The sequence below is a fragment of the Saccopteryx bilineata genome, chromosome X, assembly GCF_036850765.1.
Source record: "Saccopteryx bilineata isolate mSacBil1 chromosome X, mSacBil1_pri_phased_curated, whole genome shotgun sequence".
In the NCBI taxonomy this organism is placed as follows: Eukaryota; Metazoa; Chordata; class Mammalia; order Chiroptera; family Emballonuridae; genus Saccopteryx; species Saccopteryx bilineata.
The window spans coordinates 103,069,628-103,095,355 of NC_089502.1; the positions used below are offsets into that span (position 1 = coordinate 103,069,628).

The 25,728-nt window shown below is 52.9% G+C and overlaps 1 long non-coding RNA gene across 3 annotated transcripts in view; it reads right to left on the minus strand.

Annotated features, from left to right (window-relative positions):
* LOC136317149 (uncharacterized) overlaps positions 1 to 25,728 on the minus strand; it is a 221,203-nt gene that overhangs the window by 4,213 nt on the left and 191,262 nt on the right. Inside the window, exons 13-16 of one of the 3 annotated variants that reach the window (XR_010727842.1) lie at positions 19,735 to 19,914; positions 11,186 to 11,329; positions 6,513 to 6,692; positions 6,064 to 6,189 (exon numbers count right to left, since the gene is read on the minus strand). This is a non-coding gene — a long non-coding RNA (uncharacterized lncRNA). The remainder of the gene's footprint in view (positions 1 to 6,063; positions 6,190 to 6,512; positions 6,693 to 11,185; positions 11,330 to 19,734; positions 19,915 to 25,728) is intronic. The other 2 variants (XR_010727844.1, XR_010727843.1) reach the window with 2 other exon arrangements.

The following is a 25,728-nucleotide window of genomic DNA, read 5'->3' on the forward strand; positions in this document are numbered from 1 at the left end:
TTGCCCTGTTTGCAAAATGAAACCATGATATCAGCATTCTTACCTAATTGTAATCACACCCTGCCCACTCATTGAAAGAACACCTTTATACCACACTTCAGAATCTGAATAAATATCTCTTTTTCCCTGCCATATCTTAGAACAGGGATCAGGAACCTATGGCTCGCGAGCCAGATGTGGCTCTTTTTTTTTTTTGCTATTTTCTGAAGCTGGAAACAGGGAGAGACAGTCAGACAGACTCTCGCATGCGCCGGACCGGGATCCACCCGGCAGGCCCACCAGGGACAATGCTCTGCCCACCAGGGGGCGATGCTCTGCCCACTAGGGGGCGATGCCTGCCCATCCTGGGCGTCGCCATGTTGTGACCAGAGGCACTCTAGCGCCTGGGGCAGAGGCCAAGGAGCCATCTCCAGTGCCAAGGCCATCTTTGCTCCAATGGAGCCTTGGCTGCGGGAGGGGAAGAGAGAGACAGAGAGGAATGTACGGCGCAGGGGTGGAGAAGCAAATGGATGCTTCTCCTGTGTGCCCTGGCCGGGAATCCAACCCGGGTCCTCCATACGCTAGGCCGACACTCTACCGCTGAGCCAACCGGCCAGGGTGTAGATGTGGCTCTTTTTATGGCTACATCTGGCTTGAAGATAAATCTTTAATGAAAAAAAATAATAACGTTAAAAATATAAAACATTCTCATATATTACAATCCATTCATTTTCTTCAGCTCATGTTCATGGTTGCGGTTTGCTGGAGCCAATCACAGCTGTCTTCCGGGACAACACAAAATTTTTATTGGATAATGCATAAGGTACACGGGTCGTTGTATTGCTCTCACGGAATTATATTTTAAAATATGTTCTTTCATGGCTCTCTCAGTCAAAAAGGTTCCTGACCCCTGTCTTAGAACCAACTAAGGCTCTATTCGGGTAGATCGTCTCATGACAGTGCTAGGCAATTACGTCAGTTTGCTAATCAGATTGTTTGCTCTCCTTAGAGAAGTACAAGAGGACCATAGTCCCCATGGCTGTATTCCATGTGATAATGGGTTAAGCCTAGATCCTAGGACCATTATCTAAGACTATTTCTGACCATACACTGACTCAATGACCATAGGAATAATCGGGGAAGGGGGATGGAATGAGGGGTTCAGTTACCAATCCAGAAATTTAAATGTGTAGTAAGACAAGGAAAAAGTAAAGGAAATGAGTCTGTTTAATCACTGAAAGTAAGCCATTTCCTTGTAAGCGTGAGGAAAAAATAAGCAGAGAAGGAAGTCATTAATCGAGGCAACCGGAAAAATGGGTATTAAACCCTTTCCTATCCATTTCTGACACAGTCATCGTTCTGACACACTCTACCCAAAGGGTAACCAGGCACTGTATGTCCAAAAATTTTCAGAAATAAAAAACACTGGGTGAGAGATAAAAACAAACAAACAAACAATCAAAAACCATAACTTCAAGCACCTGTTCTCATTCTCAAGTAACCTGGTAGTTTCAAGTCTTGGCAACAGGGGTGGGAAATTGACAAGCCCCATTGCACCACCAAGTTAGTGTCCGTGCCCATAGCTGCACATGCGCATTACCGACTACGCCCATTGCCAGCGTAAGTTCTTTGTGGGCCCATGCATCTTGCTAGGCACCCCCATTGTGGCAGGTGCCCACGTTAGCCCAAGGCCATTGCTGCGCATGTGCGTTGCTATGTGCATGATGTCCACATTCTGGGAGCAGAATTGGGTGAGAGGCAGTGGTATTCCTTCTGTCTTCAACCCTTTTCCCTAGTTGAGACCCAGCTGGTAGGTCCACAGAACAACTCTCCGGGTACTTTAAGTGTGATGAGTGTGAGGAGAGGGCCACTGAGCGTCTCTGTCGTGAGACTGCAGAATCTGTGGCCTCCCAGGAGGAGGGTTCTCGAGGTTATCGCCTTTCTTCCCTCAGACGTAAGTACCCCAGGGCCCTTGAAGTCACATAGTGACCTGGACAGGGGTTGGATGGAGGGCCGAAGATGAGAGGGGTATATAAACTGTCTTAGGGAAACACTTGGGGGCGTTATTTCAGGAATCTGGGTCCTGGAGACACCAGGAACTGTTCAGAGAACACAGAATCCAGAGTCCTCTTTGGGATCCTGGGCAGGGACCATGGTGGGCGGTAGAGGAAGTGGCTAGAAACAGGAATGGGATGGGGCTGTAGGTGTATTCCACAGATTTGTAGTACACCAAGCCGAGGGCCCGGGAGAAGAGGACACATCCTTCTGTATCACAACTAGTCAACTCTGCCTCCGAGTGCCACATCAGCACAGGAAGCACGTACAGCCTTGAGCCTTTCTTTCTCTGTGTCTTCCAAGTGAACACATAAAAGGGGGAATGCTCTAATCAATGGAGTGTGACAAAAGCCATACTTACTCAGGTTTCCAATTTCTAAAATCATTTTCCTAAATGTCTTAATAAAAAGGAATGCACTTGTGAAAGTAAACGTCTTTTGTCATGTACTGGAGTTGACACTGCCATCTTGCCCGTGACATAAATGGCTTTGCAAAGCCATGTACTCGGTGCAACTGGAAAGCTTGTGTGCACTTGCACTTTCCCTAGGACTTATTTTAAAGTAGTTTCAAATTAAAAGTAAACTTTAAAACATAACGATTTTCAGATCTCTACTCTGTTCCAATATCTGTATGTCTGATTTTCTGCCAGCACTATGCTGTTTTGATTACTATGGCCCTGCTGTGTACTTTGATATACGGTAGTGTGATTTCTCCAACTTTGTTCTTATTTCTAAAGATTACTGTGTCTATTCGAGGACTTTTGAGATTTCATGTAAACTTATGGAATATTTATTCTATTTCTGTGAAATACGCCATTGGTATATTGAGAGGAATTGTGTTGAATCTATAGGTTCCTTTGGGTAGTATGGACATTTTAATGATATTCTTTCTATTTAGGAAAATAATTTCACTTATATGTGGAATCTAATGAACAAATAGAAACAGACTCACAGATACAGTAAACAGACTGACAGCCATTAGAGGGAAGGGGGTTGTTTGAGTAAAAAAGGTGAAGGGATTAAGGGAAAAAATGAGTAAGACTTATAGCAGGGGTCCCCAAACTACGGTCCGCTGGCCGCATGCGGCCCCCTGAGGCCATTTATCCGGTCCCCACCGCACTTCCGGAAGGGGCACCTCTTTCATTGGTGGTCAGTGAGAGGAGCATAGTTCCCATGGAAATACTGGTCAGTTTGTTGATTTTAATTTAGTTGTTCTTTATTTTAAATATTGTATTTGTTCCAGTTTTGTTTTTTTACTTTAAAATAAAATATGTGCAGTGTTCATAGGGATTTGTTCATAGTTTTTTTATAGTCCGGCCCTCCAGTGGTCTGAGGGACAGTGAAATCGCCCCCTGTGTAAAAAGTTTAGGGACCCCTGACTTATAGACTCAGACACCCGCATGGTGATTACCAGAAGGAAACTGGGGTCCGGGGGAGGTAGAAGAGGCTTAACAGAGGATGAATGGTGAGAGGGAGATTTATTTCAGTTAGTATAACACTTTTTTTTTTTTTTAATTTATTTTAGAGAGGAGAAGAAGAGACAGAGAGAGAGAAGTGGGGAGGAGCTGGAAGCATCAACTCCCATATGTGCCTTGACCAGGCAAGCCCAGGGTTTCGAACCGGCGACCTCAGCATTTCCAGGTCAACGCTTTATCCACTGCGCCACCACAGGTCAGGCAGTATAACACTTTTTTATTGATATTCTGTCCAGCAACCTTGCTACATATGCTTATTGATCCAAAAGGTAATTTTTAGATCTTTACTATGTTTCATGTGTACAATCAAATCATTTCCTAATGCTAACAAGTTTTTTCTGTTTTAAACATTGTGCCTTTTCTTTCTCCTTTTCATTTTACAACCATGGAAAGACACACCCAAAAAAGTGTTTATAGAATCGGGATTAGTGTATCCAAGTTGTCCTGTTCCTGACAGGAAATCAGAAATTTTAAACATTTCGCCATGTTCACTGTGGAGTAAAGGAAGTTTTATTCCAATCCATGTTTGATAAGAATATTAATCTTGAATTTATATTGAGCTTCATAAAACACTGGTGCATTTGTTGAGACGATCATAGGACTTTCCTCCCATTAATCTGTTAATGTGCTGAAAGACTTAGGTAAATTCCTAGGTTTAACCAAACCTCATGTTCCCTGGAGGAGGATGTTGGTCATGATATATTATACTTCTAAATAATCTCCATTTTAATAGTTAATTTAGGATGTTTATGAATGAACTCAAAGTCTAAGAAAGACTTTCAAAAACGTTCGGTGCCAAAATGAAAGATAATATATACTTAAAAGGCACCTTCTACTCTTCATGGTCCGTATACGCCATTACGCGACTGCGGTTTGATGACTGTACTGTACTTCCTCTGTCCCCCATTGTCCAGAGTGGAGCTGAGGGACTGCCCTGACTGACACCCACTGCTCTAGGCCCATCAGCCCCGCCCCCTCTCCAAAAGGGGGAGAGAGCAAGGACGACGCCCTTCAGAGAGGCAGACACACTGCCTGCTAAGCGACCGCAGCCAGGCTGCCAAACTAGGAAGAAAGGGCCATTTGAAAAGGAACGCGTTTCTGTCCACAGAATACAAGTTTTGAAGGCTGCCGCTGCCAAAGCAGCAGCTCAGCCAAGTTGGCGGCGGAGTCCGCCCGCGCAGACTCAGAACGCAGCCTCCGACTGAGGAAGACGGCGCGCTGCGCTTTTTTCAAGCAGGACGGGCGGGGGGAGAGGCGGCCTGGCGCTCACACGGGGCCCCACTGCCCCCTGCCGTCCGCAGAAACCGAATGGACACGGACCGGACGGAACCCGGCTGTTCTCGGCCGCCATTCCGCGCCAGGTCCCAGTCCCCGTGGCTGAAGGACTCTTCCTGGTGACCATGTCTATCAGGGACGGTCACAGAACCAGCCCCAGAGTCCCCGCAAGGCCGCTTCCACAGCCGCCCCCGGGCTCCGGCCACACGGCACAGGCGCTCCCGCGGGCTGGCGTGCGGGCCGTTGTGGGCGGGACCCGCTGCTGTGCTCCGAGGGGCGCGTGCGCACCGGGCTCCCCTGGGAGCCCGAAGACCTCACCAGCCGTGATTATTTTGTTCTGGATCCCGGGGCCACACTGAGCTGCGGGACAGTAAGGACCAGTGACGGACAGGTCCCGAGGCCCGACTGCCCCGGGCGCTCCACCCACGGCCCCGTACCAATGCCGCTTCCCCACGGCCCTGCCCCTGGGACGCGCTCACTCCTGCTCCTAGCTTCTCAGAGCATGGAAGGGGGCAGGCCCGCGACCTGAGGGCCCTTGAGCCTCATGGGGTCAGCAGGGAGCCTGGAAATCCTCAGGAGATTTCTGCAATTACTCCCCGTTCTGCATCCCATCCGCCCCGGTCTATGACTCCGTAGGTCGAGCCTGGACATCGGGGAACCCCCAGCCCCTGCCATATACCCCTTGGGGACTCCCTCTCTCATGGCCTCTTGAGCTCTGCGTGCAGCCTGTGTCCTCTCAAGTCTCCCGTTAGCCGATTAGCAGCCTGCAAGTTCCAGGCCTCAAGTGTGGATCCCACAGGCTGCCTCACTTTCCAGGGGGCCGGTCCTCATGCCTGTCCTTACCCAGCTTCTCCAGGACTATAAACTCCCCCTCTGACACAGTCGCTTGCTCCTTTCTGCCCCCCACCGCACCTCAAGCTGTCCCCCTCTGCCCCAGGATGGGACACATCCCTACCTGGATCTGAGCTCTGCAGCATTGATGACAACACATCTAAGCTTTACCTAGTATGGTCTCAATCCAGAATCAGGAGCCCACCGATTCTCTCTCTCCCCTCTTCCTACCCAAACCACTGCCCCACTCACTAGCCGCCCTCTCTGTCCCAGAGACCTGTCCTACTCATTTCTCCAGACCAGGGGAGCAGGGAGGGAGGGTACTCACTCTTCCCAAATGCATCTGGACCTGTTATTGCCCTGCCTGCCTCTGCCGCCCAGGGGCATCCCTGTGCTGATGGAGCCAGCCCTCCCCTGGGCTGAGGTCCCCGTGCCTTCCACCTACCTACCCGGTGCTCACGGGCTGACTTGGCTCCTGCACGTGTCCGTGGTCTCCTCCAACACCAGATGCTCTGTGTACACGGGACCATCCTGCAACAACTGCAGGAGACTTGAGCCCCTTCCAACCTGTCATTCTGCAGCAAAAGGCCCATTAGGGATGATTTTCATAGTGAAAATCTTTCAAGTTCTCCCGACACAATGTTTGCTCCTCAATCCCTTCGATGAGGCTTCTGTGCCTATGGCTCCTCTGTGACTGGCCTACCCAAGGCTGCCATCACTATCATGTGGGCACACCTTCCCCCACGAACTCCTTCCTCGCCCATCTTCTATTCTGTCTCTCAGAGGGGACCTCGGTATCCTTGCTTCCTCCTCTTTTGAACCCAGGAGAACATCTAAGCGTCCCATGAGCAGACCCCTGACACGGGTCACTGTAAGAGGAGACCCCGGTGAGACTCACGGAATGGAGGAGCTGAGGAGGGTGTCACTGGGCCGCGCAGGGACTCCTCACGGCCGTCCGAGCCCCCACAGGCCATGGCAGGCTCCTTCTCCTTGAACAGGAACAGAACAGGCCTTCACTTCCAGGCCCGAGTCCCGGAGCTGGGCTTCACGAAATGTTTCCAGAGCCAGGAGACGAAGCCTGCGGGAACATGCGGAGAGTCAACTGTTTTACAAAGAGAAGTCGGCATTTTCCTCCTTTATTTGATGGTGAATCCTTTACGTGTCCGTCGAGCGCACTCCGAGAGGCCCGACGGGTGAGAGTCACAGTCCTTGCTGAGAGGCCCAGAGCATCTCGCCATCTCTCTTGACAAGCCCGCTGTGTCCTCAGAGGAGCTCATCTTCAAGGGGGTCCCTGCCCTTGTCTCCCACACGTCCCTGCACCGACACAGGCGCTGCCTCGTGTCCGGGGAAGAGTTGGGAACAAACCCTCCTAGTGACTGACGGTCACACAGGGCAGGTGTGAGGTCTCCACCTCTGGGAAAAGCGGTGCCCCTGGCATTCCCAGTGTTTTCCGTAGAGGACACCCTCGGAATGATGCAAAACCACCGACCTATCAGACACTGTGTCCCTGTAACAGGCCTACTTTACACAGAGCTACGGGACTCGGGAAACGCATATAGATCCGCTCTGCCTCCAGGGGTTCTTGCCTCTCAGAACAGCATTCCCACAGCCCTACTCCCTGCGCAGGAGACAGAAGTGCCCTGACGCCCTAGAGTCTCTCCAACCCAAACCAGAGTTGAGGCCCAAACAGGCGGCCAGAATCTTGTGCCTCCAGCTGGGATCAATCTGTAGGACGGTCGGGCGTGGTTCTTCCGTTTCCACAGTCACGCTCCATCCCGGGTCCCCGTGCCTCATCTTCTGCCGCCTGGCATCTGACTCTACCCTCCCTAACTCCCCCAAACAGGGGCAGGGTGAGGAGCTTTGGAAACACAGGCCTTCCTCCGCAGAGCCCTGCAGTTCTCATAGCTCCTGGCTGGGGCCCAGTACGGATGGCAGAGCTCTCTCCTGCTTCTCCCTGCACTTTCCTGCTCCTTCACCGGAGAGAATGTGCTCCGCCAATGTCATGGTGTCCGGACACGTGTGGCCCTCTGGGAAATATTCGAAGACCCGAGTCAGGTTTTCCTCTCCGCTTCTAAGGACCCACCAAGCCATTGGCGGTGACCTGAGGCTAGGTGCCTATCCCAGCTCTGCAGCCCCTGACTCTCCAATCGTGAGGGAATTCTTTCCTATTGCTCTGTGCCCTGGCCCCGCTCTTCCTCGTCCGCAGGGCCCCAGAGCGCAGCCTCCTCACCACCAGACACGCTTGGTCTAGGGACAACCTCATCAACAGGCCTTAAGTCAATCGGGGCTTTAAATTCATCCGAGTTCAGGACACAGACAAGAAAAAACTCTCCTGGCTACGCAGCGCTTCCCGGGCCTGTTTCCTGGAAACAAGAAAGGCCTTTGCAGAAGACGTTTTGTCTGAAGTTATGGCCCACTCAAATATCCACGTACGGGCGTAGCTCCTGACACCACCCCGCACCCCAGCCCCCTGCACCCACGGCCCTCATCACAGGACTTCTGTCGCCTCCCAGCGCACCACTCATCTGCCCCTTAAGGCTTTTTTGCCAGAACCTCCGATCCATCCCCTCTTCTGAGTTCACCCTCAGTCTCCTTCTTCCTGACACCACCGATTGGGGATTTGACTTGGAAGAGGTGGTGTCTCTCACCCCCCAGCTCCCTGGGTCACTGAGGTAAGAGTGTGGGCAGGATGGAGGGTGGGTCTTCCCGCAGACAGGGCGCTGCTTCAGACCGCTGCTCCTCCCTCCTGCACCGAAAGCGTCTCCTCTGAGGTCCCTGCCGGCTCCCAACACTCTGTCATCCTTTCAACACCCGCAGGATCCCTAGGCATTTCTGGTACGTGCATCCTGGGCCGTTCTCTCTCTTACTTTGGGGACGATAAATCACATACTGAAGAACAAACCACCCTCTTCTTCTAACACCTGTATCTTAATTCCTTAGGAGCCCAGCGTCCTGACCGTGTAGGGCTCCAGCAGCAACCCCATCGGGTTAGCTCTCCCTCCTCCTCAGTGAGGGGTCAGGACAGAGGAGTGACGGTGAATGGAGGAACAGAGTCCCTGAGCCTGTGGAAGACATGGGACCCTGACACAGGCGGGGACCCATGGGGTGCAGGGCGTGTATGTGAGCGTGCGAGCTGGCGTGGGAGGGCGGGGGGTTTGGATGAAGGCGTGGCTGCTGAGCACAGTCAGAGCTGGCGTGCACAGGGGCAGCAGAGAACGTCAGGTCAAAAAGGGGTCGATTGGACTTGTGCACCTCGGATAAGTCACACCTCACGGGCTCTGTGTTCCCCAGTGGAACAGAAGATGGTTGCGAGAGTGTAAGGTAGAGGTGGAGGTTAGGACAGAGATTACGAGGGAATGCGATGCTCTCTCCTGGTCACGGGTTTAGGACAACTGAAACTCAGTCAGGTTAGACATTTCTGACCTCAAGGCTCTGGCGCACACATACTGGCAGGTCTGTGTCCCATACAGGGGCGTGGTGGGGGAGTGTGACAGGGGCAGAAAGGACACAGACACAGATGTGCAAAGGGATGTGGATGCCCCGGCCGGATAGCATGGGTGATTAAAGCGTCTTCCCGATCCACCAAGGCTGGGGGTGCGATCGCAGGGTCAGGGCCCATAGAAGAACCCGCTAGAGAAAGCCTCAGTGAGCCGAGCAAAGAAATCCATGTCTCTCTCCGCCTCTGTGTGTCTCCTTCTGTCTCTCAAAAAGGCAACTGATCCAGTAAAAGTAAACAAATAGGAAAGAAGGGGAGTTCCTAGTCTCAAGTGCGCTGCGTAAGGAGAAGGGGGCGCTGCTGGAATGTGAGGAAAGCTGTGGGGTCCACCCTGGGACCCCAAGAGGTGGAAGGTTGTTCACGCGGAGAGATTAGAAGGAGGGAGCTGGTTGAGCCCGCACAGTGCTGAGGTGTCCACAGAGGGCAGTGCTAGAGCAACATCCTGGAGGGGAGGGTGGCTTCCTGAAGTTCAAGACCGTGGCCCTGTGCAAGGTGATGTCTGGTTTACCCAGAGGAGAAATGACCCTTCGGTCAGAGCGAACCCACGGTTGAACTCATCACCCTCCTGGGCCCTGAGGTCCCAGGAATTAGGCCTGAGCCTCACCCACCTGTGGAGACGCAGTGGCTAAAGCGTTAACCTGGAACCCTGAAGTCAAGGGTTCGATACCCTCGGCTTGCCAGTCAAGGCACGTATAGGAATGGATCCTTACTGCTCCTCACCGGCGCCTCTCAAAACGAATAAATAATATAAAACAAATAAACAAAAAACAAAAACAATGAGGCCCGAGAGGAGGTAGGCGCTAGTGCCAAGGCACCAGCCTCTTCACGGGCTAGGGAGGGCCTAGGGTGACGGAGGAATAGGCCCAGAGTCCCAAGCGCGCAGCTGCAGGGGCCGGGGTGGTTGTTCCATAGGACCTGGACATCAGCGGACCTGTCCCTCCTCTGACAGTTTGCAAAGGGTCCAGGGACCACTATCAGCTGAGGGGGCCAGCAGGCTGGCAGCGCTGTCACTTCCTGCTCAGGCGCAGGTCTAGAGCACTCCCTGGGGGTGGGTTTCTGGACCAGGGACCCAACTACAACACTGTGGCTCTGGTTCCGAGGGTGGGAGGAGGGGTGTTGGTCTTTGTATGGCAGCGGTGTCCTTGGGCTGGTCCCTGCCTTTGGTGAGTATCTGGGTTTGGTGGGCCGAAAAATCGTCCACCTTTGGGTTTTTTTTTGGTTTTTTTATTTGTTTTAGCAACCCAAGGAAACACAGACATTTTTAAGCAGGGATAATGACTCAGAGAATCTACGGTCAGCAGGGGGCAGTGTGGAGCCATGACCGCTTCTCGGCCCCGCCTTTTGTGCTTGAAAAAAACGGCCTGGAGACATTCCTGGGAGAAATGGCCAATTGATTCAGAGCAGGAGCCAGCTTTTCTTTCCAGGGGCTCTATAGCAAGGATCATTGGAGCGGTCCTGACCGTGGGGAATGCTGTGCCCTGGTTCCCTAGCTTCTTGGATTTCTGGTGGTTCTGATTCCCTGCATGGACTTTATTTGGCTTGTATCGGTATATGTCCCGGTCACTCGAACTTCAGTGTGGAGCACACCACGTGGAGGACTGGTAAAAAGAGAGTTCAGCAATGCAAACCACAGTTGGATCACCCACCTAGGACTACTGATCATTCTTGATAAATGTCTTTAGAAGACCCCCTCCCGCCTCCCCCCCCTACACACACACACACACGGAAGGTGCTTTGCACACACAATCAGATTCATTATGTATTGTGGCTTTGGCGGCTTTTACTAAACTCAGGTGTTAAGCAAGAGGGTAGCTCACCTAAAGATCATTGAAAGGGCTTGTATCATTGGTATTCGTTTCTCTTCTCAACACCATATGGAGTCTTCCAGACTCAAATGCTAGATTCCATAGCTGCCATAGGAAGTAACTACAACCCGTGACTCCCACCTGAAAGGGAAGTACCAGAGGTACCACACTGGCACCTTCCTAAGGACGGGAGCTGTATTTGCACTCTGTCTATGCTTAACCTTGTATCTGCAACACCTGAGACCCACCGGTTCCCTCGGGCATCCTTACCTTGTTGTCCCCAAGGCCAGGACGGGGGCTGCCCTGCTCCTGTCCAGTGGGCTGGGTATGGAGAAAACCCAGGGACACCTGTCCTTCATTCACTCCATCGTTTTGGCCCTCCGGGTGTAAAGGAAATTCTTCTCAGTGTAGCCACTTGTGAAGAAAGAGAAAACAAAAACATATCATCCATGACCCCAACCACTTTCCACACGTTTAGCATGTCACCTTGGTTTGTGCAGGCTCGTGACAGTTCTGTAGCCCATACTGAGTTGTGATGATTGTATGCTTGACCTTAGGAAATGCACGTGTTTTCTTGAAAGTCAACCTGGCCCAGGCAGAGCCAAATGGATCTCACCCTGCCCCTACATGGTTTTGGAGATACCAAACTAGGGGTAGGACAGCCTTTGTCAATAAATCCATGCCTGCCTTGCACGGAATCCTACCAGCGGACACGAGGCCACATTCCTCTCATCGGAATGTCAGCCGGGGCCTGCACGGTGGTGTCCCGAGCTACCGAGAATTGAATTTGATGATTTGCTAAGTTGAGAGGTGCAGCGTCCGTCCTATTGTTTTAAAATAATTTGTATATTATGATTAAATCCATGATTTTTCCCTCATTTAAAGACCTATGTACTTCCTATAAATCCTCCTTATACGAACCAAATCGAGAATTCGTACAAGGAGCTTCAGTTAATTACAAAACGTGTACTTGTGAAAAATAAAGAAAAAGGAGAAATGAGAATTGTGAAACAAGACGAAGAAAAACGAAAGGGTGCCAGACAGAAGTGACATTAACTCGCAAACTCCGTGTCTCTAGTTTGCTGTCTGTCCCTCTCACTCCCACAGGAATACGGCTAATCAGGGCACCCGATGCCATCAGCCCTGCAGCACTGGACCGTCCCGACAGATCATCCACGCTGGGACCCAGGACAGAAGACTGAAGCCCTGAGCGCCCCTTCGAGTCTAAGACTCACCCCCGGGCCTTCCTTCTGGACTCGGTTCCTGAGCCTTGCACACCTCTGGGCTCCCCTCTCTGCAAAGAATCTGCTGTTGATGAAAGGGTTCATCTTGACCAGCAGTTTGTCTTGTCTATGAGTTTATCTGGTCTAATGTGGGGTGGGGACACGCTGGAAAACACGTGCAGGGAACCCAGCGTGCCTTGCTTCCAGCCTTCTCTCCTTAAAAGAAAAGTTTTCTATTCTTTCATTTTACTTCCCAGATGACTTTTGTGTGTGTGTGACCTCCTGTGAACCTCAAGAGGAAATGGACAGCGAGGCCCACAGTAACAGTTCTCAAGGAAGTGTTCTGACCGCTGCTGGGGTGAGTTAGCTCCAAGGACACAAGCAGGAGACAGGAATAGCTGGAACCAATTCGCAGACATTGTGCTGACACATCTGTGAGAGGTCAAAGAAAAGGCAACCTGACCGACCGCAGTCCTGGACCTGTCTTCTCCGTTCCCAGTTCGGGGCTCCTCATCCCTTTCCCTGTGGCCTGTACCTCTCTCCTCCACCGCCGCCCCCACTCCCCTTCTTGTCCAAACTCCAGTGGGCTTCAGCTCTGACAGTGACCTGGTCTGAAGGAGACAAACATCCCTTCCTGTGGAGGAAATCCCTACCCTCTACTTGAATCGCTCTACAGGGTTTGCTTTTCCCCTTAAGTTCTCCCAATAACTTGAACCTGTTTTCTAGCATCCAAAGCAAAGAGCTGGACAGCGTCACTTGCATGAAGCACAGTCACCACTGGGTCGATGCTAACACATCAAGGGGAGCGCCCGCTCTTCCTGAACCTGAGCTTCCAGGAAACCTCCCCCTGAGGCATCATAAGGTCACGCTATCCGGACACCCTGTGGCAGTGATCTCTCTCAGTAGCCATATTCTCTCTGGTCTGGACGATGGGGACGATGTTACCAACCTGCCCTTTGCCCGAAGAAGTTTCTGTCCGAATGGCATCGCACCACACGCAAAGGACTTAGCGGACAGAGATCCTGACACGTAGTGTACGTTCAGGACGTCTGAGCCCTGTGATTTCGTGACAGCTGAGAGCACAAGCTGCACAGTCACAACTGAAGGGGACAGTGAACCGTCTCCTCTACACCCTCCGGTTACAGACGAAGGGTGTCTGTGCCACACTAACACCCCCAGACGTGCCGTTCCGCACCGTATGCAAGAGCAGTAGGATTTGCTATTTGGAAAAGATATGTCGGGGAAAACTGAAGAAGCCAGAAACTGGGACCAAATTTCTTTTGAGTTTGGTTTTCTGATGATGCTGCCATTCCTCGTGTAAGTCCGTAACTCAGGATTCGGTCTAGTCTTTCTTAAAAGGGAGCGGTGATGCATTAGATTTAATAATAATTTTAAGAAGTGGAAGCTGGCCCTGGCCGGTAGGCTCAGTGTAGAGGGTCGGCCTGGCATGCGTTAGTCCCGGGTTCGATTCCCGGCCAGGGCACACAGGAGAGGCGCCCATCTGCTACTCCACCCCTCCCCCTCTCCTTCCTCTCTGTCTCTCTCTTCCCCTCCCGCAGCCGAGGCTCCATTGGAGCAAAAGATGGCCCGGGCGCTGGGGATGGCTCCTTGGCCTCTGCCCCAGGCGCTAGAGTGGCTCTGGTCTTGACAGAGCGACGCCCAGGATGTGCAGAGCATAGCGCCCTGGTGGGCGTGCCGGGTGGATCCCGGTCGGGCACATGCGGAAGTCTTTCTGACTGCCTTCCCGTTTCGAGCTTCAGGGAAAAAAACCCCAACAAATACATAAAGTGGAAGCTTTCTCTTCAAAGGATCTTGTCATTATAGCAAGGGCGGGACTAGTTATTTGGCAGCGTCCCGGACCTCAGCTGAGGACAGACTTGTAGCGTCTGGTACTCCCGAGGATGGCCCGGTCTCCTCGTATTCATCATTTCATTCTTCTCCACTCCCCCTTTCCTGTGTGTGGGACTGAGTTGAGCCCCGAGGAGATCTTTGATCTCCTGTCCACTCACCTGGGGAGTGAGAACCCTCTGTCAAGAGAAACATCAACCTTTCCTGCAAGGAATTCCAGTGCAGGCAAGACCAGGAGGAGTTTCTGTACCGGGAGCCGGGCCTCTGTCACCACAGCCTTACCTAGATGTGCCTGCCTGTCTGTTCAACCAGCATCTGAGCCCGACTCTTCCTCCAAAAACCATGGAAACAGCCGGCCCGAAAATCAAAGAAACTTAAAGGGTTGCTAGAGCTGGACCTGAGAGAGAGCTCTCCGGAATCCCGGCCCAGGCAGGGCCTCCGGGAGACCTACGGGAAGAACAGATTGGGGAAGAAGTGCTTGTCCAATGAGGGACGCCTGTGTGGGGAAGACGTAGTCGGGAGAAGCGAGTTTAGATTACTCCTGTACAATACTGCCTCAAATGAAGTGATCTGCTGAGAATCCTGGGACTCTTTCCGGGTCACGGGGACTGCCAAAGCAGCATCCAAAGATATCATCTGGACTTGGGGAGAGAAAGACCACTGCAGTCAGAGGGGGCTTCTTTCAGACACACCACTCACTGTCGGATGAATGCGTTGCTGATTCTAGTAGCCTGCTGTTGTTTCTTTCTTGATGCACCGTTACCTGAACTTGTCACATGACCCAAATCAGTCGCCCAGGGAAGCTGGCTATGGCGAGTGTGGTTTTTGGCCACTGGACAAAATCACCTTAGGATGCGTTGTAGAATCGAACTTCTGTGGCATGAACATGCAGTAGAGCAGGGTCCTTCGGGAAAGACACCCGATGTATTGAGAGCTGATGAAAACAGTCAAACATACACCGTCTCTGCCAAAGCCAGTCTGTGCTACTTCTAGTTCACTTTCGTCTCACTGTACTTCTCATGGAGCAAAGGCCTTGACACTGGAAAGACTTGGGCTCTGTCCCGAGCCTGTCACCAACAAGCCAAAGGGCCTTCACTTGCTTGGTTCACTTAAACGAGAAACAAACATGAGTTTGAGTCATTCGAGTGACGTGGAGAGGTGCAGACTTGCAGGGACCAAACGGAGAACAGACAGACAAACAAACCCACAATCAAACACGTGGAAAGCCGATGTGGTACCGCACAGAAGTAGGAAAAGGTGGATCATACGAACAGAAAAGTAAGTTTTGGAAACATCTCGCAATATTTCCGGAGCACCCACCCTGTGTTACGTCCTCCTCCCGGCGCTGATTGAAAAAGAATACAAGAGGCATGCGCTGCAGCTGCTGCTCCCAGAAAGGGGACCTGCCCTGCTATCTTTGGGTCACAGGTCATGGCCTCTTCCACTCAACATTTACAGAAACCTCCCCCGCTGCCTGTAGTCCACATGGTTACAGCTTCCTCCTGGTCAGCAGGCTCCAGGGTCTGGGTGAGATCTCCCGTAGGGGCACATACAAGAATCAGGAATTGAATGCTAAATAAGTGGAAAAAGAAATCCATGTTTCTCCCTCATTCTCTCGTCAGGCCTCTCAAAAAGCAGCCGATTAAATAAATAAATAATAGATAGATAGATAGATACATACATACTTAAAGTTTTTTGGGGGTTGGTGGGAGAAGACTTGCAAAATTTTTCAACAGCTTCCAAAATGTCTCCATTGACTTTCAGTAAGAACTCAAAGTGTAAAGAAGAGTTTCAAAAACGTTCTGTGCCAAAATGAAAGGTAATAAAATATATACTTAAAGGGAACCTTCTACTCTTAATGGTCTGTATGCGGTTATGGGACCGCGGTTTGATGACTTTAGTGTATTTCCTGTCCCCCCTATTGTCCAGAGTGGAGCTGAGGGACTGACTTGACTGACACCCACTGCTCTAGGCCCATCAGACCCGCCCCCTCTCCAACAAGGGGGAGAGAGCAAGGATGATGCCCTTCAGAGAGGCAGCTACAGGGGTTGCTAGGCGACCCAATCCAGGCTACCAAACTAGAAAGAAAGGGCCATTTGAAAAGGAACGGGTTCTGTACTGTGGACGAAGTCGCTTAGCCAAAACAGCAGCGGAGTCCGCCCGCGCAGACTCAGAACGCAGCCTCCGACTGAGGAAGACGGCGCGCTGCGCTTTTTTCAAGCAGGACGGGCGGGGGGAGAGGCGGCCTGGCGCTCACACGGGGCACCACTGCCCCCTGCCGTCCGCAGAAACCGAATGGACACGGACCGGACAAACCCGGCTGTTCTCCGCCGCCATTCCGCGCCAGGTCCGAGTCCCCGTGGCTGAAGGACTCTTCCTGGTGACCATGTCTATCAGGGACGGTCACAGAACGCGCCCCAGAATCCCCGCAAGGCCGCTTCCACAGCCGCGTCCCCGGCTCGCGGCAACACGGCAGCGGCGCTCTAGCCGGCGCGCATGCGCGGGAGGGGCGGGGCGTTGTGGGCCGGACCCGCTGCTGCGCTCCCTTGGGAAATTTCGCTGCGGACCGTGGGGGAGCCCGAAAACATCAAAGGCCGTGGTTGATTCTGTCCCGGATCCCTCGGCCCACAATGAGCTGAGGGACAGGAAGGAGCAGTGACAGCCAGCTTCCAATGCCGGACTGTCACGGCGCTGCACCCACGACCTGTACCAATGCCCTCTTCACCACGACCCTGCCCCTGTGACACGACTCCTCTGCTCCTTGCTCTTTGGTGCAATCAAGGGGTGGCCAGGCGACCTCAGGGCCCTTGATCCTCATGGGGTCATCCGGGAGCCTAGACGTCCTCAGGAGCATTCTGCATTTCTACCCATCCTGCATTCTCACCCGCCCTGGTCCCTGCCACCCGTGGTCCTGTCTGGACAATGGGGAACCCCCAGCCCCTGTGTGATAGGCCTTCGGGGCACTCCCTCTCTCCTGGCCTCTTGGGTTCTCCTGCAGCCCGTGCCCTCAAAGCCTCCCCTTAGCTGGCCTGCAAGGTCTAGGCCTCAGGTGTGGTCCCCACAGGCTGTCTTACTTTCCAGCCTGTCGGCCCACCTGCCTGTCCTTACCCAGGTTCTCCAGGACTATATACTCTGCCTCTAACACAGTCGCTTGCTCCTTTCTGCCCCCCACCCCACCTCAGGCTGTCCCCCTCTGCCCCAGTACGGACACATCCCTACCTGGATCTGAGCTCTGCAGCATTGATGACAACACATCTAAGCTTTACCTAGAATGTCTTAAATCCAGAATCAGAAGCCCACCGATTCTCACTCTCCCCTCTTCCTACCCAAACCACTCCCCCACTCACTAGCCGCCCTCTCTGTCCCAGCGACCTGCCCTACTCATTTCTCCAGACCAGGGGAGCAGGGAGGGAGGGTACTCACTCTTCCCAAATGCATCTGGACCTGTTATTGTCCTGCCTGCCTCTGCCGCCCAGGGGCATCCCTGTGCTGATGGAGCCAGCCCTCCCCTGGGCTCAGGTCCCCGTGCCTTCCACCTACCTACCCGGTGCTCACAGACTGACTTGGCTCCTGCACGTGTCCGTGGTCTCCTCCAACACCAGATGCTCCTTGTATGGGGGACCATTCCGTATCTAGTGCGGGTTTCCCGACCCCCTTTTCACCTGTCATTCTGCAGCGATGGACCCCTTAAAGTTGATTTTCAAAGTGAAAATACAGTGTGTCTGTAAAGTCATGGTGCACTTTTCACCGGTCACAAGAAAGCAACAAAAGACAATAGAAATGTGAAATCTACACTAAATAAAAGGAAAACTCTCCCAGTTTCATACCTATTCAGTGCAGTTATATCTGGGCTCACGCACAAATTTTTTAGGGCTCCTTAGGTAGCTATCCCGTATAGCCTCTACAGACTCGTCACTGACTGATGGCCTACCAGAACGGGGTTTCTCCACCAAACTGCCGGTTTCCTTCAACTGCTTATCCCACCGAGTAATGTTATTTCTATGTGGTGGCGCTTTGTTATAAATGCACCGATATTCACGTTGCACTTTGGTCATGGATTCGAATTTAGCGAGCCACAGAACACACTGAACTTTCCTCTGTACCTTCCACATCTCAACTGGCATGGCCGTGGGCTGCTCCGCTGCATACACGGTGTTATGTTATCATCCGCGCATGCGCACATGCTGCCACATCATCCTATAGAAACTGGAAGGGTTTTCCTTTTATTTGGTGCAGATTTCACATTTCTACTGTCTTTTGTTGCTTTCCTGTGACCGGTCAAAAGTGCACCATGACTTTATGGACACACTGTATTTCAACTTCTTCCAAAACCATGTTTGCTCCTCAATTCCCTTCAATGAGGCTTCTGTGCCTATCGCTCCTCTGCGACTGGCCTACCCAAGGCCGCCATCACATCCGCATCATCTGATCCCACAGTGTCTTCTCTACGCTCATGTTAGAGGACTGTTCTGGCGACCCTGGCAAATGGACCCACTTTAGCTAGAGCTTGGGAAGAAGGGAGGCTTATGTGCCAACATATTCTCCTGTTGTCCTCCTCGTGGCACACATTCCCAGCATGCCCGATGGACCCGGGACGGGATGCGAGCCGAGGAGTGAACAGGATAGACAAGGGATACACTCCCCCTGCAGAAGGTCCTCTTATCCAGGCGGGGAGGAGAGAGATAATGGGGAGCATGGGGTCTGGGGGGGCCGACCTACAGCAGCAGGGACAGACGGAGGACACGCCCATCGGAGGAGGGACGTGAGTCCCCAGAAGTGAAGAGAGGCTGCAAGTAGAAGAGGGTAACAGCTCATTCACCCTCTAGACACACAGCAGGACGCTCTGCCAGGGACGCCTGGAGTGTTACACACACAGCGTACATAGCTCTCCGGAGCTGAACCCGGCCCCGCCCGGCTGTACTGGAAGGGGAACCTGGGGGGCTGCACTCCTCCCAGGGGGCTGGGGGTGGGGGCGAGATGGAGAAAGCGGCTGCCCAAGGGCAGGGGGTTGAGGAGGGAAGCCGCAGCAGGCAAGGGGCAGAGGACCCGCATCCGAGGCTGTGGAGAGGGCAGTCGTGCCCTGGCGTGCACAGGCGGATGTCGCACGGGGTCACGGGTCGGCACAGTTACCTGAGAGGGAGGCGGTCAGGGGACACCAGGTACCGACCAAGAGGTCCGTCAGAAATGCAAGGTAGGCCTGCCCCACACATGGGGGGCTTCCCCACTGGGACCCGGGAGACTCGGGCCATCATGTCCATAGGAACCAGCTAGTGAGGCACAGAGGGTGTCACAGGTCCCCTCCCCCAATGAGGAAGGAAGTGGGGACGTGGGGCAGAGATCTGAGCGGGAGCGTTTGCGCTGAGACTCACTCACTGAGCATCTGTGCTCACCCCCCACCCCGTGTGGGCCTCGGCCCAGGGCTACGGAAGTGAAGCCACCTCGAACTCGGGGCTGCGTCCCTCCCCTTACATTCCGTCCTGCTCAGCGGGCGGCCCTTGTGAGGAAGGTCAGCTCAGCCAGGCCCAGGGAATGAACCAGAGTGGGTGCCGGGGCCCCTGAGGAGCCACAAGGAGTCGGCCATGTCTGCACAGTGTCCCCCAGAACTCCTGCTGCACCCACCTTCCATTCTGTCTCTGACTGGGGACCTCGGGGTCCTGGCCTCCTCCCTTGAACCCGGGACAACATCTAAGCGACCCATCAACGGACCCCTGACACGGGTCACGGTAAGAGAGCCCCGGTGAGACTCACGGAGTGGAGCAGCTGAGGAGGGTGTCACTGGGCCGCGCAGGGACTCCTCACGGCTGTCCGAGCCCCCACAGGCGATGGCAGGCTCCTTCTCCTTGAACAGGAACAGAACAGGCCTTCACTTCCAGGCCCGAGTCCCGGAGCTGGGCTTCAGGAAACGTTTCCAGAGCCAGGAGACGAAGCCTGCGGGAACATGCAGAGAGTCAATAGTTTTACAAGGAGAAGTCGGCGTTTTCCTCCTCATGTCCTTTGACGGTGAATCCTGCCAGTGTCCTTCCAGGGCACGTGGAGATTCGCGGTCGCTGCCGACAGGCCCAGAGCATCTCCCAATCTCTCCTGTCAAGCCCGCTGTGTCCTCAGAGAAGCTCATCTTCAAGGGGGACCCTGCCCTTGTCTCCCACACATCCCTGCACCGACACAGGCGCTGCCTCGTGTCCGGGGAAGAGCTGCGACCAAACCCTCCTAGTGACTGACGCTCAGACAGGGCAGGTGTGAGGTCTCCACCTCTGGGAAACGCGGTGCCCCTGGCATTCCCAGTGTTTTCCGTAGAGGACACCCTCGGAATGATGCAAAACCACCGACCTGTCAGACACTGTGTCCCTGTAACAGGCCTACTTTACACAGAGCTACGGGACTCAGGAAACGCATATAGATCCGCTCTGCCTCCAGGGGTTCTTCCCTCTCAGAACAGCATTCCCACAGCCCTACTCCCTGCGCAGGAGACAGAAGTGCCCGACGCCCTAGGGCAGGTGTAGTCAACCTGGTCCCTACCGCCCACTAGTGGGCGTTCCAGCTTTCATGGTGGGTGGTAGCGGAGCAACCAGTTTATAAATACAAGATAGATTTAACTATAGTAAGCTGTTTATAAAAGCTTATAAACTTAGCAAAAATCTGACATAAAGTACTTGGTAAGTAATTACTATTATATGCTTTAACTTGCTGTAACTCTGTTTTACAAATTTTATAAAGTAAAGTTACTTCTCTACTTTATAAATCACCATTACCGTGGAACTGGTGGGCGGTTGGAAAATTTTACTACTAACACAGATACAAAAGTGGGCGGTAGGTATAAAACGGTTGACTGCCCCTGCCCTAGAGTCTCTCCAACCCAAACCAGAATCGAGGCCAAGAGGCCGCCGGGACCCTTGTGCCTCCCGGGGGGGCCATCTGTAGGACGGGCGGGCTTGGTTGCTCCGTTTCCACAGTCACGCTCCATCCCGGGTTCCCTTGCCTCATCTTCTGCCTCCTGGCATCTGACTCTACCCTCCCTAACTCCCCCAAACAGGGGCAGGGTGAGGAGCTTTGGAAAGACAGGCGTTCCTCCGCAGAGGCCTGCAGTTCTCATAGCTCCTGGCTGGGGCCCGGTACGGATGGCGGAGCTCCCTCCTGCTTCTCCCTGCACTTTCCTGCTCCTTCACCCAAGAGAATGTGTCCCCGGCGATGTCATGGTGGCTGGTCACGTGTGGTTCACGGGAAAATATTGGAAGAACCGGATCAGGTTTTCCTCTCCACTTCTAAGGACCCACCAAGCCATTGGCGGTGACCTGGGTCTAGGTGCTTCTCTCACCTCTACAGCGACCAGAATCTCCAATCGCGAGGGAGTTCTTTCCTATTGCTCTGTGTCCTGGCCCCGCTCTTCCTAGTCCGCAGGGCCCCACAGCGCAGCCTCCTCACCACCAGAAGCGCTTGGTCTAGGAACAACCTCATCAACAGGCCGTAAGTCAACCGGGGCTTTAAATCCATCTGAGCCCGGCACACAGACAAGACAAAGCTCTCCTGGCTCCTCAGCGCTTCCCGGGCCTCTGTGGTCTGGAAACAAGAAAGGCCTTTGCAAGAGACGTTTTGTCTGAACCTCTGGCCCACTCAAAAACTCACGGACGGGCGCAGCTCCTGACACCACCCAGCACCTCAGCCCCCTGCATCCAAGGTCCTCATCACAGGACTGCTGTCGGCTCCCAGCGCACCACTCTTCCTGCCCCTTAGCCTCCTTTGCTTGAAGGGCCGATCATTTCCCCTCCTCCGAGTTCACTCTCAGTCTCCTTCTCCCCTGACACCACCGATTGGGGATTTTGACTTGGAAGAGGTGGTGTCTCTCACCCCACAGCTCCGTGGGTCACTGAGGTAAGAGTGCGGGCAGGATGGAGGGTGGGTCTTCCCGCAGACAGGGCGCTGCTTCAGAACGCTGCTCCTCCCTCCTGCACCGAAAGCGTCTCCTCTGAGGTCCCTGCCGGCTCCCAACACTCTGTCATCCTTTCAACACCCGCAGGATCCCTAGGCATTTCTGGTACGTGCATCCTGGGCCGTTCTCTCTCTTACTTTGGGGACGATAAATCACATACTGAAGAACAAACTGCCCTCTTCTTCTAACACCTGTATCTTAATTCCTTAGGAGCCCAGCGTCCTGACCGTGTAGGGCTCCAGCAGCAACCCCATCGGGTTAGCTCTCCCTCCTCCTCAGTGAGGGGTCAGGACAGAGGAGTGATGGAGAATGGAGGAATAGAGTCCCTGAGCCTGTGGAGGACATGGGACCCTGACACAGGCGGGGGACCGATGGGGTGCAGGGCGTGTATGTGAGCGTGTGTGTTGGCGTCTGTGCGAGCTGGCGTGGGAGGGCGGAGGGCGTGGCTGCTGAGCACAGCCAGAAGCTGGCGTGCGCAGGGGCAGCAGCGAACATCAGGGCAAAGACGGGTCGACTGGACTTGTGCACCTCGGATAAGACACCTCTCACGGGCTCTGTGTTCCCCAGTGGAACGGAAGATGGTTGTGAGCGTGTAAGGTAGTGGTGGAGGTTAGGACGGAGAGGACGGTGGGATGCGATGCTCTCTCCTAGTCACGGGTTTAGGACAACTGAAATTCAGTCAGGTTAGACATTTCTGACCTCAAGGATCCCGCGCACACATACTGGCAGGTCTGTGTCCCATACAGGGGCGTAGTGGGGGAGTGTGACAGGGGCAGAATGGACAGAGAGGCAGCTGTGCAAAGGGATGTGGAGACCCCGGCCGGCTAGCTGGGGTGGTTAAAGTGCCTTCCCGATACACCAAGGTTGGGGATGTGATCCCGGGATCAGGGCCCATAGCAGAACCAGCCAGAGAACGCCTCAGTGAATAGAACAAGGAATTGATGTCTCTCTCCACCTCTGTGTGTGTGTCTCCTTCTGTCTCTCGACAAGTCAACCGCAGTAGATAAACTGTCAATCTGGAACTCTGAGGTCGTTAGTTCAAATCCCTGGTTTCCCTGGCCAAGGAACATATGGGAGTTGATGCTTCCTGCCCCCCCTAAAATGAATACATAAAATCTAAAACAATAAAAATTTTAAAATGTCAACCGATCCATTAAAAGTCAAGGAACAGGAAAGAAGAGGAATTCCTAGTCCTGAGTGGGCTGCGTAAGCAGAAGGAGGGGGCTGCTAGAAAGCGAGGAAACCTGTGGGGTCCACCCTGGAGACCCCAAGAGGCCCGAAGGCCCACACATTAGAAGGAGGGAGCTGGTTGCGCCCGGCACAGTGTTGAGGTGTCCACAGAGGACAGTTCTACAACATCGTGGGAGGGAAGGACGGTCGGCTGGCTTTCTGAGGTTCAAGACCATGACCTGTGCAAGGTGATGCCCGGGTGACCTGGAGGAGAACGACCTGAGATCAGAGCGACCCCAGGAGTGACCAGGTCAGCCTCCTGGGCCCTGATGTCACTAGGTTTTGCGAGAATGAGGCCTGAGCCTCACCTGTGGAGACACAGTGGCTAAAGTGTCAACCTGGAACACTGAGGTCACGGGTCCTAAGCCCTTGCCTTGCTCGTTCAAAGGACATATGGGAGTGGATGCTTCCCGCTTCTCTGCACTGCCTCTCAAAATAAATAATTAAAAAATATATAAAAAAAGAAAGAAAAAAAAAATGAGGCCCGAGAGTAGGTAGGCGATTGTGCCAAGGCACCAGTCTCTTCACGGGCTAGGTAGGGCCTAGGGTGATCAAGGAATTGATACAGAGCCCCATGCCTGCGCCTGCTGGGGCTGGGAAGGTTGGTCCATAGAACCTGGACATCACTGTTCCTGTCCAGCAAAGGGTCCCTGCAACCACTACCAGCTGAGGTGGGCTGGCGGTCAGGCACCGCCCTAAGTTCTGGCTCAGGTCCAAGTCTAGAAGCCTCCCAGGGGGTAGGTTCCTGTACCAGGGACCCTGGGCTTCTGCCAATGTTGCTATGGTTCCGAGGGCGGGAGGAGGTGCTGGTGGTCTTTGTATGGCAGCGGTCCTCTTGGGCTGGTCCCTGCCTTTTTTGAGCATCTGGTGTTGATGTGCGGAGAAATCGTCCATCTGTATTTTTTTGTTCTTTCTTTTCAGTTTTAGTAACCTAATGGAGCACAGGCATCTTCTTAGCAGGAACAATGGCTCAAAGTTTCTGTGGTCAGCAGGTGGCAGTATAGTACCATGAACTTTTCTCTGCCCCGCCTTTTGTGTTTGAAAAAAACAGTCTGGATACATTTCCGGGAGAATTGGCCAATTGCTTCAGTGCAAAAATCGGTCAGTTCTTTCCTGTGGCTGAACTGCACTGTTCAAGGGAGTGGATGGCACCTTGCATAAATCTCGGTGCTCTGGTTCCCTATCATCTTGGATTTCTTGTGTTTCTGATTCCCTGCATGGCCTTCCGTTGGCTTGTATGGGTATAAGCCCCTGTGACCCGAGAGAGTCTAATGTCAATATGGACCACGCAGTAGGGCAGGGTCCTTCTGGAAAGTCTGCCGATATAATGAGAACGCCGATGAAAACGGGGAACTACAGTCAAAGGTGCACCCTCTCTACCAAGGCCAGTCTGTGCTACTTATGGTTACTTTGGTCTCACTGAACTTCTTATGGAGCAAAGGGAAAGGCCTTGACAACGGAAATACTTGGGCTCTGTCCCGAGCGTTTCACGAGGAAACCAAAGCGCCTTCAGTTGCCCGGTTTGCTTGGCTGAGGGACAAACATCTGAGTTTGAGTCATTCGAGTGACGCGAAAAGGTGCAAACTTGCCAAGGTACCAAATAGAGAACGAACAGACAAACAAACCCGCAATTAAACACGTGTAAAGCCTTTGTGCTAGCTTACAGAGCTAGGAAAAGGTGGATCATACGACCAGAAAAGTAAGTTTTGAAACATCTCGCAATATTTCCAGAGCACCCACCCAGTGTTAGGTCCTCATCGCAGCGCTCATTGAAAAAGAATACAAGAGGCATGCGCTGCAGCTGCTGCTCCCAAAAAGGGGACCTGCCCTGCTATCCTTGGGTCACAGGTCATGGCCTCTTCCACTCAACATTTACAGAAACCTCCCCCGCCGCCGGTAGTTCACATGGTTACAGCTTCGTCCTGGTCAGCAGGCTTGAGGGTCTGATCTCCCGAATGGGCACATACAAGAACCAGCCCTTAAATGCATAAATAAGTGAACAAGAAACCAATGTTTCTCCCTCCACCATATGCCCTCTCGCTTTTCAAAACTCAGCTGATTAAATAAATAAATAATTAATAAGTGACGTCACGGAAATGGCGCCGTGAGAAGCGCGTCCGACAGCTCTCCCCTAAATCACAACAAATTTATCAACTAGAACAGAAAAATTTATCCTCGGAGCATTCCGAAGTTCCACACAAACTGATAGCGAAAGGACTGTTATTACTTGAATCTGAGAGACAAGGATGTGGAGGAAGCTACCGCAGCGACGCTCACGCTCATTCAAGCCGCGAGGGAGTGCGCCTGCGTGCTATCAATAAGACCACCCTCAGATGCCGTTAAGAAAGAGGAAATCGAATATTATGGATACAAAAGAAAGAGAGGTAACACAAATAGATGTGGAAAAATCTATGGAGAAAAGACTTAACATATTGGAAGCCTTGGAGCTAAATGACAGAGAATTTTAAATAGAAATCTTAAAAATACTCAGAGATATACAAGAAAACACAGAAAGGCAATATAGGGAGATCAGAAAACAACTCAATGAACACAAAGAATATATTACCAAGGAAATTGAAACTATAAAA